At 40.8% G+C, this 16,387-nt stretch overlaps 1 protein-coding gene and 1 pseudogene across 1 annotated transcript in view; one reads left to right on the top strand and one right to left on the bottom strand.

Moving 5' to 3' along the window:
- The window catches only part of LOC126416651 (somatostatin receptor type 4-like), a 366,521-nt gene that overhangs the window by 38,498 nt on the left and 311,636 nt on the right, over nt 1–16,387 (top strand). The gene's annotated exons all lie outside the window — the stretch shown is intronic.
- On the bottom strand, nt 8,916–9,034 carry LOC126417908 (5S ribosomal RNA; annotated as a pseudogene).

The raw sequence follows: 16,387 nt of genomic DNA, 5'->3' as shown, positions 1-16,387 counted from the left end.
AAATTTGCTTCGTACTGCTGGTAGATGCAATCATGCTGAGGACATGTTGGCCAAGGATAGATGCATACTTCATTGTGCCTTCCAGAATGACGATGTCACACAGGAGGTGCCACGAAAATATTCCACAGATCACAACGTTCCAGAGATTATTACTGGGTGTTTGCTTTCAGACTTTTCAAGCCGTACATACTAACGACCATCTGTCGGGTGGAGCATAAATGTGGTTAATCAGAAAAGGCCACTGCCAGCAGTCGGTGGACGTCCAGTAGCCTTACTGGCGTGCAAATTGCAGTCTTCGCCGCCTATAAACAGCACTCAGCATGGGTGCGTGGACCAGGGGCCTGCTGTAGAGGCCTAACGTTCGCTGAAGGGTCGTTGAGGAGTCTCTGTTGGTAGCCCCTTGGTTCATCTGGGCGGTCAGTTGCTCAACAGCTGGATGTATGTTGGCACATGCACATCGCCACAGCCGTCGTTGAGTATTGTCATGTGTGGCCCATCGTGCACCACGGTTGTCTCGTAGACGGTTTTTGGGTGTCGCCGTTTTGCCATGCACGGTTTACTTTAACCACACCGACAGGTGAACAGTTTACAAACTTGACGTTTCGTAGATGCTTCCACCCTTGGATCGAAAGTCAATAATCATGCTTTTTCGGACGTCAGATAAATCGCTCCGTTTCTGCATTACGAGGACGATTGCACTGTGCCCCTATCACCCCTACACGCTTTAAGCACCCTCCAATGTTAGTGCTGCTACTCTCCTCCTCTCGTTATTTCATACCGACGCCCAATACAGGCGGTGGTCACTTTGTGACTGGACCGTGCATGAGCAACAGAATCTCTCTTCGAACTAACTCACAGCGTAGAACACCACTAAGGCAGGAAGGAAGACACATTAAACATGAAGGAAATGGACAGAACACAGCAAACGGTAACACGGAGAGCAGAGGGAGAATTATTGGGATGAAGGCAACATGTTGAATGGACTGGAGGTACTTTAAAGATGGATCATTAGAACAATAACAGTTACATCACAAAAATGAGAAACAGTGAATATGTATTGAAATCGAAATCAACGACAGCAGGGATCACACAATCGAGCGATACATCAAAGAAGTAATACGAGGGTTGCCCAGAAAGTAATGCACCACATTTTGTTCCTTCAGCAATCCTTTACTGAACATAATGAGAATTACACATAGGAAGGAACTGTTTTCTCTACACACCCAATTTTTTCCACGTAATCTCCGTCCCGTTCTGTGGCCTTCCTCCAGCGCGAAAGAAGGACGCGTATGCCCTGTCGGTACCAATACTGCCGGCCGGAGTGGACGAGTGGTTCTAGGCGCTACAGTCTGGAACCGCGCGACCGCTACGGTCGCAGCTTCGAATCCTACCTCGGGCATGAATATGTGTGATGTCCTTAGCTTAGTTAGGTTTAAGTAGTTCTAAGTTCTAGGGCACTGATGACCTCAGAAGTTAAGTACCATATTGCTCAGAGCCATTTGAACCATTTTTGGTACCAATAATTGTCCTGGTGACGGAGCCAGTGCTTCCCTGTGTGAATCACCTCCTCATCGTCCTCAAAATGTCTTTCACGAGTGACATCCGAGGGGGCTAGGTCATGTGTGGATGGTCTCCCCGACCGCTGCATATCGTGGAGCTCCGCCGAACCGCCTTCTGATGACGTCACCCTCCTTGCCCAGCGACTAACTGTACTTGTGTCGACAGCAGATGCTCCTTAGACTTTGCTCAACGGTTTGCGAATATTCCCCACAGTTTCTTTCTCTGCAGTGAGAAATTCAGTGACGGTACGTTGGTTGTGACGTACATCACCTACAGACGCCATTTTGAAACTGTCCTGCAGCTACGCTATGTGTCGGAAGTGACGGAAACATGGCGCGCTCGCTCAGGAGACTTCAAATAATACATACGTAGCGTTTCGCATTCGTGGAATTGCTTTCGGCTGAGAAAAAAAAAATGCGGTGCATTAATTTCTGGGCAACTCTCGTAGATAGAAACTCTCTTAGAATCGAGATCTTCGATTTACAATACGGCAAATGCAGGGAAATAAAACAGAAAGGACGTTCGGAGAAGGAAGGATAAACATGGTGTAGCGGTACTGAAAACAGAAAAAGTCCGTGGAAAGTAAGCTAACTCAAGGTGTTACGTAAGCCTGGATGGTCAGTTTATAACGCAGTCACCGACAGGAGAGAGTACTGTATTGAAGATGATATCCAAACATCTCAGTATCTGCATCAGTAATCAGTATCAGAAATTCTAATTTGCAATGGTATTGGGTCCGTCAGTGTAATACTATGAAAACATGTCATGTACAGGGATATACGAAAAAGCAAGGGTTAGATTACGATAGGGCAGGTCGTCAGCCGTGGCCTTGCAGAATGAACGATGACGCCATTTAGCCGAAATGATGCAGTAAAACAATGGAAAACTAAAAGATAGCTGCACAGAGTATGAGCCTCCGTCATCCCCAGTCTGACACCATTTTCTCTTAACAAAGGCACTACCTTATATCGCCTTTACGTAACGTATGGTACTCATATGTTTGCACGTAACCTGGAAAAGTTGACTTAATAATGTAAAAGACAATTATACATTATTCAGTTAGCTTATATATAGTAATCGATAATTTCAGAAAGCCTGCATCTGTGTGATTCATGATTTGAATAATAAAACATTACACCAGGTACCTTTTTTCATCCATAGCACCTTGCGATCCGAGAATTTATTCTCATTTTCAGATACAAAATTTTAAAATGAGATTTCAGTTGATATTTGGGTGTACTGGTCTGTTTCTCTGCAAGGCATGAGGGGCAAAAGAACACACGTACACGCTCCGGTATTTTTTTCTCAAATTAAGGGTGTAAGGTGGGCATGTCATTTTGGTTTTCGTAAGTCATCGACATGCACGTGAGGGAGAGCGAGTTACGTTACTGTGAAACAATCTTTGGTCTTGTCCGCAGCTCGTGGTCTAGGGTCTAGCGGTGCTGCTTCTGGATCACAGAGTCCCGGGTTCGATTCCCAGCCAGGTTGGGAATTTTCTCTGCCCGGGGACTGGGTGTTTGTGTTGTCATCATTTCATCATCATCATCATCATTTGTAACAGTGACTAGATTGGATTGTGAAAAGAAATTGGACTGCGTAAAAATTGGGACTTTGTACGGGAGCTCATGACCGCACAGTTGAGCGCCCCACAAACCAATCATTATCATCATCATCAATCTTTGGACTGTTGTGGCACAGTCTGTGCCTCTGGCAGTGTGATACATTCTTAGTTGAAGTGTGGCAGGTATTTAGTATTGCTGTGTTGACTTGTGATGGCATCTGTTAGACGAAGAAAGATTCACTGTAAAGGACAGCAGGGATGAATATGATGTCTATACTGAAAGGCGACAGGAACATAAATTTTCAACAACTTTTGTTTGTGAAAAAAAAGTTTGAGGTAAGACTACAGCACTGCGCAGCTAGTTTGCCGGAGTGATTGTCAGCTAGATAGCTTTCTTCACTTGCTCAGAGCTTAAAGACCACCCCATTTCACTGAGTCGTGCATTAGCATATCAACTTATTACGCCGTTTTCAACCCACTGTAATGTGTGAAGTTCACGTTAAGTTTTACTCTGTCTACTTTATTCTAAAATCTTTGTCTTGGAATATCATTTCATAGGAATAGTTACTCCTTCCATCCCAAAATTTGAAGGTTTATCATTACGCATTAACACATTGCACCATGTGGTATGAATACTGTTTGGAAATATTATTTACATGCAGAAATCTAGCTTAGCCGCTCCCTGCTTGCTGTTTGCCGTTGCACTTTCGAGAAATCTCTGTAAGAGTTTTCTCAAGAATCGAGGTAAGTGGAAATTTTGTTGATGCATTCTTCTCGGGTTATCAGCCGAGTGGTGGGGTCGTCTTGTCGCAGCGTTTCAATGAGTTTCATACCCACCACTCGGCTGATAACCCGAGAAGAAATCATCAGTGGAATACGCCGAGAAAAACTGCAATCGCATAGTTCAGTTGCGCATTTAATATAAAGACAAGCTGTATTCAGACCAGTTACAATTCAAACCAGGGTATGTTGTGTTTAGTCAGAGGCTGGTATACGAGTTTAATTTGGAAAACAGTTTGTGGGTACTGTAGAGGGTCGAGATTTTGTGCCACTAGATACTGAGTGTCAGTCACAGAGGGGAGCAAATGTCATTATTTTGTCAGGGATTTAATTGCCGAGTGCTAACGTGGAGGTTATGATTCATTGCAGCTACTGTAGCAATTTATTTACTGTCGCCAGCAACAGTTTTTCGACGATTACTTTTTGGGGCTGAACTGGTCGAATTACCCGTCAAAAGAAACGCGAGGTAGCACCGTCTTTGGACTACACTGAGCATAAAGTGGTATAGCTTTAACGGCATTCCTGCCACTTTTTCCATAAATGTATACAATCTTAGTTTTCTAGTCTATCGAAATAGTCTACATTCTAACTAATAACGCACTCAGGTTATAAGGGAACGTATTTAAGAAATGAAGGACGACATGCACACCATGAGCTTAAATGAAATAATGAATGAATGGATCAATGAATGTCTTAAAATAGCTACACGACGAAAACTGCAAAACGCTTAATAGTTTGCCAGACACATCTGTTTCTATGCTTTTTATCCAAAGCACTTTTCTTGAGGTAATATCGCTTTGGAATTTAATCGTGTTATTTTTCGGTAACAGCACTATCTATCTCGCAACGCGAAAAGTATTACATAGAAAAATTACGTAATTTTTCCGTAGAAACCGATTGTACAATAAAAAATGTCGTGTTCCTACTTAAGATTTCGAAGTTCTCCCCCGCCCCATGCCCTGGGGATGGGTATCACTGGATAGCATTTTAAAAATTACTAAACAGGTATTTTTCTGCTTCTTAATCCGATGAGTAGTTCTTGAAATATTTCGTTGTCTCGAGATAAAAAAACCCAGTCTGTATATATGGAAGAGACAATGACAGAAATAAAGGACAGGTCCAAGAGTGAGATTAAAATTTAGGGTGAAAGGATATAATGACAAGTTTCGCTGATGGCATTGTTGTCATCAGTGAAGGTGAAGAAGCATTAAGGAATCTGTTTAATAGAATGAAGAGTCTAATGAGTAGAGAATACAATATGGCTTGAGAGTAAAGCGAAGAAAGCCGAAAGTAAAGAAGTAGCAAAAATGAGAATAGCGAGAGGCTTAATACCAAAATTAGTGTTGAGGAAGTTGACGAAGTTAAGCAAAGTAACTCATGACGGACGATGAAAGGATGACATAAAAAGCAGACGTGCACAGGAAAATAGAGAAGTCCCGGCTAAATGGAATCTTCCATTATCAGACATAGGCCTTAGTTTGAGGAAGAAATATTTGAGAGTGTACGTTTGGAGTACAGCATTGTGTGGTAGTGACTCATGGACTTTGAGAATACCAGGACAGAATAGCGTCAAAGCATTCGAGATGCGGCGCTACACAAGAATATTGAAAATTAGGTGGACTGATAAAGTAAGGAATGAGGAACCTCTCCGTCGAATCTGTGAGGAGGCGAACATATAGATGAGACCGACAAGAGTAGGGAACGGGATGACTAGACACCAGTTAAGACTTCAGGGAATAACTTCCATGCTACCAGTGGGTGCCGTAGAGGATAAAAGCGTAGGGGAAGACAAATCGTAATACATTCAAGAAAACATTGAGGACGTAATGAGGGTGGCTGAGGAGAGAAATCCGTAGCGGTCCGCATCGTAGCAGTCAGATGATTGGCGATTGAAAAGAGAAAAAGAAGGCGTGTGTTTGTGTGTGTGTGTGTGTGTGTAAACTGTACGGCCCTCATCCTGAAATAGAGAATTAATTACTCCTTTGAATTTCACGTCAGGCAGGGTAGAAGTCACACTGAATCTTACCACTGGGCACACAGTTCGGTTTTACTTGGCAGCGAATTTTGATGGCATCAGTGGATGTTACATGCGCAGCTCTCGTGAACTGCGTCTCGAAGAAATATAAAATAGAATCCACAATGAAAAGGTATTTGCAGGAGAATCTGAAATTACACGCTGTGTTGTTCCAGTTATAAACTTTAAGGTTCCAGTTCTTCAGTCGCATCGATTGCTGTTTAGCACCTTCATTTCAACGAGAATTCTCCATCCTACCATCCTACGTAATTACGTAATCGGCGATTTACCTTATACAAGTATACACATATACAGGAGGCTGATCTCTGCGTTTATTTTCTTGCATCTTTTCAATAACAGGCAAACTACTCTCTTCCGTTCAATGTAATCATGCTTGAATAAATATAGCGACCAGACACTTATTTTTATGGAATGTCGCTTTCTGGCTTTCACTCATCTTCAGCTTGTGTAATACATTTAGATCATCAGTATGATATGTTTTTATCGACTTCCTTTACAATGCAGCAGTTTTTTTCTGTAATTTGTATTTCCACATAATGCGTTACCCAGACCGCGTAGCGAATGCTGCGCTGCATAGCGTATCAGTAAACAAAAAACGTGTTGGTACTGTTATCCACGCCAACTGCCTTGCCGCAGTGGTAACACCGGTCCCCGCCAGATCACCGAATTTAAGCGCTGTCAGGCTGGGCTAGCACTTGGATGGGTGACCGTCCGGTCTGCCTAGCGCTGTTGGCAAGCGGGGTGAACTCAGACCTTCTGAGGCAAATTGAGGAGCTAATTGACTGAGAAGTAGCGGCTCCGGTCACGAAAACTGACATCGGCCCGAAGAGCGGTGTGCTGACCACATGCCCCTCCATATCGGCATTCAGCGACGCCCCTGGGCTGTGAGGATAACACGGCGGCCAGTCGGTTCCGTTGGCTCTTCCATAACATGTTTGGACGGAGTAGTAGTAGTAGTATTGTTATCCGCACTATTTCTGGGACAGCAAAACTCATCTACCTCTTCAAGAGCATCGTAACAAAATTTGCCACCACGCCCATTTCCTACGTCCACGATTATTTTAGTTTTGACTTGCTTCTCTATTTTTGTTACAGACTTCAGCTGGTGAGCGTCCTGTTTCATCGAGCATCCGACTCATTTCTTGTTCCCTTTCGGTGATCACTGCTATGTTACCAGCACACCGAACGCTGCTGACTTTCGTTTCGTCACAAATAAATGTCATATCTGTTCTCTACCGTGTCTTCTGTGTGAGTACTGAGTATACGTGGGTTCAACGTAATACCGTTTCCGATACCAAAATATATGACAATAGTCGGTAACGTGCATTTCATGTGCCCTAAATTTCTCAGAAAATTCACAGGGGAGGCATTGGCTGCATTGCACTGCTTTGTGTACCCCATACAGAAAAAGTTTTCTTTATTGCTGGCAGTATTAATGTCCCAGCAAAGATTCATGAAAGCACACGTATTGCATAAAAATATCATCGGCGACAGATAACTGTATCCTGAATATTACTGTAATGAACTAAATTACAAATGGATGAAGCGTCGGATACTGAGTCACTGCATTTGCGACTGGCGATAATGTGTTGTTAATATCTCACTAGCACGGCTGCTTCAGGAATTATATTGGTTTCATTTGAAAACAAGTTTGGCCTTTTAATGTTTCGTCTCCGATTCATAGCTGGTTTTTCACTATCTCTGAGAGAACGATAATAAATTCATAAGAACCCAATTAGCGAGATTTACAAACTCGAGACAACATCAAGGCACCGAACTTTCCCTGGTGACTTAGCTGTCGCCTGGAAAATGTCCTAATTAGCCTCGTATCTTAAACCTTCCACCTAAAAGCAATTTATTATAGTTTACTCCTCCAGAAGCAAGTCTGAGTTTGTTAAAATACAAACGGGTTTGAAGAAAAAAGATTTTTACTCTCACGTAGCAAAAAAACCGTTATACAGGTTGTCCTACTTATCTTGACTCTCCAGAAATAACTTTTGGTCCAGAGGTAACATAAAAAAAGCACCAAGCAAATGTTGTTTTACTATATGCAGGGCACTGATCAGAATGAGTTCTTTCTTGTAATTATGTAAGTTGCGAACCTGTGAACAGCAGGAAGTCTACTGAAAATAGCACTCTGCATTCAGTAATCCAAATACGAGTCCCCTGATATGTACTAAAAGTAATGAGACTGGTTACCCCAGGTAGATTACTTGGAACCCCCACACCAATAGTGTGTCCGGCTGCTCTTCTGAAAATTGGTCTACTTATTAGGAAGTTGTTTTCAGAAACCACCGCTAAGTGCGACAGCCCGTGACCAGGGTGGATCACTCACATACACCACTTCCAAACTCGTCGATGACAAACCATCACAGCGTTTCTGAACCTGAGGTCACTTCGCGAAACGGCCAGACCTACCGCCAAAAACTGATGGCTGCAAAAATCCCTCCTCCCCAGTGTGCAACTATTTGTAGGTGCTTCCCACACCCCTTCCCTTGGCTTATCGTGCCACCATTGCAAAACTACATATTTCTAATGCATTTATTACTACAGGCTAATTGACCACCCGGAAATGCAAAGTAAGCACCTCAGTGCGCTGATAATTTTTGTACCTCTTTGCGTGAGTAATAAACAGAAGTACTAGCTAGCGAAAATGACGTACAATTTACTTAAAATCCAAATAATGCTACTACTTTCTCTTATCTGCACATTCAGTAGATTATTATGAATTGTCTTAATGTAGTGATGTTATAATTTGTAACTGACCTCGCTACTTGGGCACTTTAAAACAAAGAAACGCCAACTGAAAAAGCCTTGAAGAGCCAACGGTACCGACCGGCAGCCGTGTCATCCTCAGACATTAGGCGTCACTGGATGCGGATACGCAGGGGCAAGTAGTCAGAACACCGCTCTCCCATTGCCAGTTTTCGTGAGCGGTGCCGCTCCTCAACTGGCCTCTAGGGCTGAGTGCACCCCGCTTGCCAACAGCATTCGGCAGACCCATACGGTGACCCATCCAAATGCTAGCCAAGTCTGACAGCGCTTAACTTCGGTGATCTGACGGGAACCGGTGTTAGCACTGTAGCAAGGTCATTGGCCACTGAGATACGAAGACCAGAATTAATTATGCAAACATTGCTTATGATTTAACGGCAGATTCTAACTGTTAATAATTTAAGCAATACTGCATGTTAAATCTATTTACTTTAAGAAAATGTTCAAATGTGTGTGAATTCCTAAGGGACCAAACTGCTGAGGTCATCAGTCCCTAGACTTACACACTACTTAAACTAACTTACGCTAAGTACAACACACACACCCATGCCCGAGGGAGGGGCCAGGTAGTCTTTGAAAGGGAGCCTCAAACCGCGCTACTACTCCGCGCGGCTTACTGGTGATTTCTCAAACTGGGGAACAATCAAGAATGGGTTGCCGCAAGGTTCGGCCTTGGGTCCTCTACTGTTCTTAATATATATTAATGACTTGCCATTCAATATTCACGAAGATGCAAATCTGGTACTGTTTGCTGATGATACAAGTATAGCTATCACACCCAACAGACAAGAATTAACTGGTGAAATTGTAAATGACGTTCTTCAGAAAATCATTAAGTGGTTCTCTGCAAATCGGCTCTCATTAAACTTTGACAAAACACAGTATATTCAGTTCCACACAGTAAATGGAATGACACCATTAATAAATATAGACTTCGATCAGAAATCGGTAGCTAAGTTAGAATATTCAAAATTTCTAGGTGTATGCATTGATGAGTGGTTGAACTGGAAAAAACACACTGACGATCTGCTAAAACGTTTGGGTTCAGCTACTTATGCTATTAGGGTCATTGCAGATTTTGGCGATATACATCTGAGTAAATTAGCTTACCACGCCTATTTTCATTCTCTGCTTCCGTGTGGCATCATATTCTGGGGTAACTCATCATTGAGTAAAAGAGTGTTCATTTCACAAAAGCGTGTAATCAAAATAATTGCTGGAGCTCATCCCATATCATCCCGTAGACAATATATATATATATATATTCAGTTATGACATTTATTATTAATAACCCGAACGAATTCAAAAGTTATAGCAGTGTACAGGGCTACAACACTGGGAGAAAAGATTATCTTCACTACTCAAGGTTAAATCTAACTTTGGCTCAAAAGGGGGTAAATTATGCTGCCACAAAAGTCTTTGGTCACTTACCTAATAGCATCAAAAGTCTGACAGATAGCCATATAGCATTTAAAAGGAAATTAAAAGAATTTATTAATGGCAACTCCTTCTACTAATTAGATGAAGTTTTCGATATAGTAAGTGGGTAGTTTCCCCAACCCCCACAAAAAATTAAAAATATTAAGTGTCATGTAATATTTTGTGTAATGTATTATCTTGTATAGACACCTTTTATTAACCTGACACTTTCCACATCCTTACAAAGTGTCGTATTCATGATCTATGGAACAAGTACTAATCTAATCTAATCTTTAATAATGAACTGCTATTTTTCTTTGTAAAAGATAGCGTGTATGTGGCACGATAGCCGTATATGCATACCAAAAGTCACATACTCGTATTCTAACAGTAGTCAAGTATGACAACGTCTATGATGTATATTTTTCTATGTAGCGTACAATATTGTGTCATAAGTACTGCCCAACGGTAACTAAACTGTGGTTTTCTGTGTCGTTTACGCAATCGGCTTAATGTAACATATTGTGGTTCACGTTCTGAAGTATCATTTGACTTATCGAAGGTGTCCCCCTCATGATATATAACACAATGTAAATGCAAATGATAAAATAAGACAAAATTCAATTAAACTGCTTGTAGCATACAGAATTTTTGAAGTACAGGCGACATCGTTTCGCTACGTTCGTGACACTGATAAGGTGAAGTCGATGTGCCGGTTTTATTTATACACCAGTGTTCATATTTTCTGTATGCGGAATTATTAGGGATCTTCAGTAAACAATGCTACACTTTTTTTTTCTGAAAACAGGTCAGATTTATTCAGGATTCCAGTATCCCTTATTATTCCAAACTCTTTCTGCTAGAAAACCCTATTTCTCAACACAACCTCTTTTCAATGCGACAGCCTTACGACATGCCTGCATTGTATCCTACTGGTCGACGTTGGCACGTATTGCTTCCCTTGGGTCAAATATATGGAAGCTCTTTATGGTCTTCTGCTACGCAGTGAGGCATGCAGCGGGCACATACCCTTGAGTATCTCCAACTGGTCGACAAGTGTGTCAGCACTACCAACAGACGTCCAGCTGAGCAGCGAGGTGTCGGATTGTGATCCGTTTGCCTCGGGCATGGATGTGTGTGATGTCCTTAGGTTGGTTAGGTTTAAGTAGTTCTAAGTTCTAGGGGACTGATGACCTCAGCAGCCATTTGAACCATTTGTGATCCGTCAGTCACTTCGAATGAGAGTGTCCGCACGTTCCTACATTCCAAGGATCACAACTGTGTAGGCCGACTGGCATGCGGGGTATCGGACAAGTTTCCGCGACCTCGTTACTGTAATGACAGACGCCGCGTCCAACGACTCATCACGCTTTTGTTCACTGCAAGGTCTTCGTAAACATTCTGCGAAAGCCTCTGAATAACTGCGATATTGTGGGTCTCCTTCAAAAGAAACTCCATGATAGCTCTCTGCTTGGAACTCACCTCAGTTACAGACGCCATTTTAAAAGTTATGTATAGCACAATTTCCTACCTGAGCTTCATGAAACGACAGAGGCATGTGCAACAAGAAATATCGCATAGAAGTGCTGCTCATCGCTAGAGAACGTCAGTTAGTATACCAGAAATTGCATTATTGCAACAGAAATGTGTACAGTAACTTTGGCGAAGTTACTTCGTGTTTGGGATTTCCACAACGACTGCCTTGCGTTGGATTGAAACTTCCCGTCTGCTAACGCGTCACTACAAGGCGAGAAAACATCCGCGGGGAAGGTGGATCTTGTCAGTGAATCTCTCTCTACAGAGTTCTCTCTCTCTCTCTCTCTCTCTCTCTCTCTCTCTCTCTCTCCCTCTCTCTCTCGACCAAGTAGCATTACGCTTATCTTCAACCATAAAATAAATCATATTGATGGTGCAGTTTTTAATCAAGGACTCTCATTACTGTACAAATACATCGTTTACAAGTGCCACGAAACTAAATCCTGTAAAGAAAAAACATCGCAGTTACTGCTCTGCTGACAATGTCCATATATCAGTAGCATTTATATCTCCTCCAGTGGCGGATTTACATGTAGGCCCACTAGGCTCGGGCCTAGGGGCGGTATTTTAGGGGTGGCGGCATTTTTTGCTCTGTACTCATTTTAACCTTTTACGTTTTAAAATAACTGCGCTTACAAAGCACAAAAATTTTTAATACTGTTAAACAACTTCCAAGTTTAAATAAGTCTTAAGAACGAATTTCGAAAATACAAGCTTGGAAATATACATAGTTTACTCGCTGATTGAATGGAAATTTAACACTGGTTTTCTGTCTGGTATCATCTTCATGACTGTTCAAAATATTTTGAAGTAAGCTGTCAGGACGGCAGTCTACAATACCGTGTTTGAAATGTTATTCCGAGAATGTTGTCGGCTTCTACTTAACCCTACCATATTTTCCCTGTGAAAATACCGGGAACCCCTGAAAAGCTTTGATAAACTAACCAACAGTTTCTTAAACACTGTAACACGTGTGGGCCTCAGTATGTAAAACCCGACTCTAATTAAATTTCTTGTAGAAATTACGGGCAAGGATCAACCCTCCATTACTGTAATTAATGTGAAAGCTCTGTGGTCTTCAAAATCTGAGCTTTGATGTAATGACACCCATTTAAATAAAATATGTTATTACTGTGAATGTCTTACATTTTAAAACACATGTTTATACGAAAAGAACATAAGCATAATATCTAATAATGTGTGAAATACAATTCACAACAGTTTAAAATTTTTTTTGTTTATTTACTTAGTTTATTTATTTACTTAGTTACAAGTTAAAAATGAAGACAAGCAAATTTTCCTGATTTCGAGAATCATGAAAAACTAAGTGTCGAGTCAGGCATTACAAAAAGAAATAACCTCGTTAGTGATGATCCTGCAGAATGGTGTGTCAATGAATCAACAATTGATATTCTCTTACAACGTGGCATTAATCAAAATTGTAACGGTGATTTTTCTAGTTCAGGAATATCAATAGGCGATAAAACCAAATATTTAAACAAAAATGTATTTTACCGTAAACTTTTAAATGGTTAATCAACTTTGTGCAATTTTCTAGAATACTCTTGTAGCACCGGTGCTTTTGTGCACCATGTAAATTCTTCGGAGGTAAGGCCGCGGTTGCTACTAATGGTATTGCAGATTGGAAAAATATTTCTAATATTTTATCTCATCATGAGAATTCACTTGAGCACAAAAATTCTGAGTTATCACTCTTAACAAGAAATAAATAACTTGGAGCAATAGGTAACCATTCCGAGTCATGATGAGACAGAAAAAATGTACTGGCGCAATGTGTTGAAAAGGATGTTTGCACTAGTGAAGAAGCTAACAAGTCGTGGGCTTCCCTACGTGGACACAATGAAAGATCCCATTCATTACATAATAGTCAATTTATGATGTCTCTTGAACTTATAGACAAGTTTGATCCTTTTCTCGCACGGCACATTGCACGATATGGAAATCCAGGGCAGGGACATACAAGTTATCTTTCTTCAACAAACTGAAGAAATAATAGAGCTTCTTTCTGAACGAATAAAAAGAATTACCATAAGTGAAATAAAAAAAGCCAAATATCTCAATAACAGTAGATTCTACTGTGGACATTTCACATATTGATCAATTATCTTTCATATTAAGATATGTGAACGAGAATGGTGAACCTGTTTAATGCTTCCTTCTGTTTTTACCAAACCCGGGACACAAGTCAGGAAACTTAGATAAGGCCATACTAAAAGTCCTTTTTACAAAATCCATTGATATTACTGACTGTAGAGGCCCGCAATATGTCAGGAACAAGCAATATGTCAGGGACCTACACTGATTTGCAGGCACTCATTAAAGAACAAAATCCGAAACCGCATTTTGTACCTTGTGCAGCACATTCTTTGAATTTAGTTGGCACTAGTGCTGCAAGCTGTTGTTGGGAATCACGTTCATTTTTCTGTGTAGTGCAAAACCTTTATAATTTTTTCTCTGATTCTGCACAGCGCTGGGATAAGCTTCTTTCTTTCATGAAACCAGGAAGCAAAACGGTAAAATGTTTATCAAAGACACGTTGGTCAGCGAGAGAGGAAGCGTGTGTAAGTCTATATGAAAACTGGAAAGGCGTTATCAATGACCTCACACATATTGCCAATAATACCTTTGAAAAAGTACTTGTGCGGAATGACGCTTCTGCTTTATTGAATTAAGTCAGCAGACTAGAAACAGTATTCATGATGACAGTTTGGAAGGAACTACTCCACAGATTTAATGGTGTAAATCTGAAATTTATTGAATTATATGAATCATTTGCGGGATTTATTGCATCTATTCGTGGCATGTTCGACTATTATGAAAATAAATCCATGGAGATTGTGACTGATATAGAATATGAATATACCTATAAAAGGTGACGAAAACGCAAACTTCATGATGATGAAGAAGCGGAATCTGAAGATTTTCTGACTGGAAGGGAAAAATTTAGTGTCGATACATTTCTCCCGGTACTCAGCAACTTGTACGCTGAACTAGTAAGGAGGAAGGAAAGCTACAGAACACTGATGAACTCTTTCACAGTTTCCAGTAACCGTAAGAACAGTTCATCTGTCGATATTGCTGAACGTACAGCAAAAGTCTAAGCTTCATATGACACTGATTTAGAGCATTCCTTCCCTAGTGAATGTGTGCATTTCGCGGGACTTTTGAAATCTTGTGAGATTAGTGGTATACCAGTCGAAATGAGTAATTTTTTACGAAAAGATAGATTACAGTCTGTGTTTCCGAATTTTGACATTGCTCTTAGAATATTTCAAAGTATGGCACTTACAAATTGGTCAGCAGAACGTTCGTTTTCGGCTCTTAAAAGACTGAAATCGTACCTGCGTTCTACATCATCTGAGGAGAGATTGAATGCCTTGTCCATTCTTCACATCGAAGCCGACCTCTTAACTGATAACCGTCTGAGCTATGAAGTTATGATCAACGAGTTTTTGAGTTTGTTTATTTATTCATATTAGTTTTAAAGATTATAAAGTGATTTTTATTATAACTTAGATCACATTCATTAGATTTTCAAACTACGTATTACCGGTTTATTTTACAATTGCCGTTGGCAGAACGCGGAACTAAACCTCGTTGAAGTGCACACTTGACCGAAGGCGCCCGACATTACTAAACAATACCCGAATGACCCAGGCCGCTCGGTGTTGTACAGTCAAGTCGTACTGATACTGTAGTATGTTACAACTGATGGATATTCTTGGTGTCTGCTGAAATTTATAGTTATCGCCGAAATATACGTTATCGGAGAGTACGCTCAGATGAAAAGGTGTTAATAAATAACGTAGTTCAGTCTTGTAGATAAATACGTAAAAGCTTTGCTAATACCGTTAGAAAAAGCTATGCTGATAGCAGTAGCTGCAGTACAAAACTGTTCAGCCCTTACATGGATTAAAGGTATCGTGTGCACTTATTATGCAGCATCTAGCTACACAGAACCTAATGCTTTACACTTTAACTATCAGATTATAAAAGAAATTTGATTTTTCCACACTAGTCTGTAAAATTATGTAATAGCAAATCCAGTTCTGTGTTTGTTCGTCTGTATTTAGTTATTAGTTGGTGCACCGAAATCTCTATTTCATTTTAATTTCTTACGCTTTCCTATAGATTCACGTTTTAATACCGAACGTGGTTTTTATATCTGCTGCACATTCAAGTTATTGGATCGTAAAACGAGAGTTTAATTTTAATTTTGAACGAATATCTGTAAAAGTACGTATTAATTTCTAATGTATGACACGTTCGCTTCAATTTTTAGATCGTAACACAACTTTTTTATTTTCATTTCCAACGGTTTCGTGTAGAACAACATACTAGAAGTGAATGTATAACAAAAGTCCATTGTTCCTGCACACTCTGCTGAAGTTTTAGGCCGTGAAAGGAAAGCTATTTTCCTTGTGTTCGTTTCTGTTGGCTTCCGACAAAAGACTGTGTTAACACAATGCAGTTTTAAGTTTGTTTTATCCGCTGCCGTACACCAAGTACAGTTCAGGAACCATATTACATTTTGATTGAGCGCGACTATACCGCTGACGCGTCCTTCAGAACAACGAATAGCAGATTACGGAAACTGCTCACAGCGCTTCCAGCCAAAACGGCAATTGTGAAGTGATCGGGTAATAGTTATTATTTAGAACATGCATTTTTGGAGGCTGGGGCGCATATAATATGGTGTG

Source organism: Schistocerca serialis, chromosome 8 (genome assembly GCF_023864345.2).
Source record: "Schistocerca serialis cubense isolate TAMUIC-IGC-003099 chromosome 8, iqSchSeri2.2, whole genome shotgun sequence".
NCBI classification, from domain to species: Eukaryota; Metazoa; Arthropoda; class Insecta; order Orthoptera; family Acrididae; genus Schistocerca; species Schistocerca serialis.
Note: the sequence above shows the minus strand (reverse complement) of the source record. Positions and strands in the feature narration are given on the sequence as shown.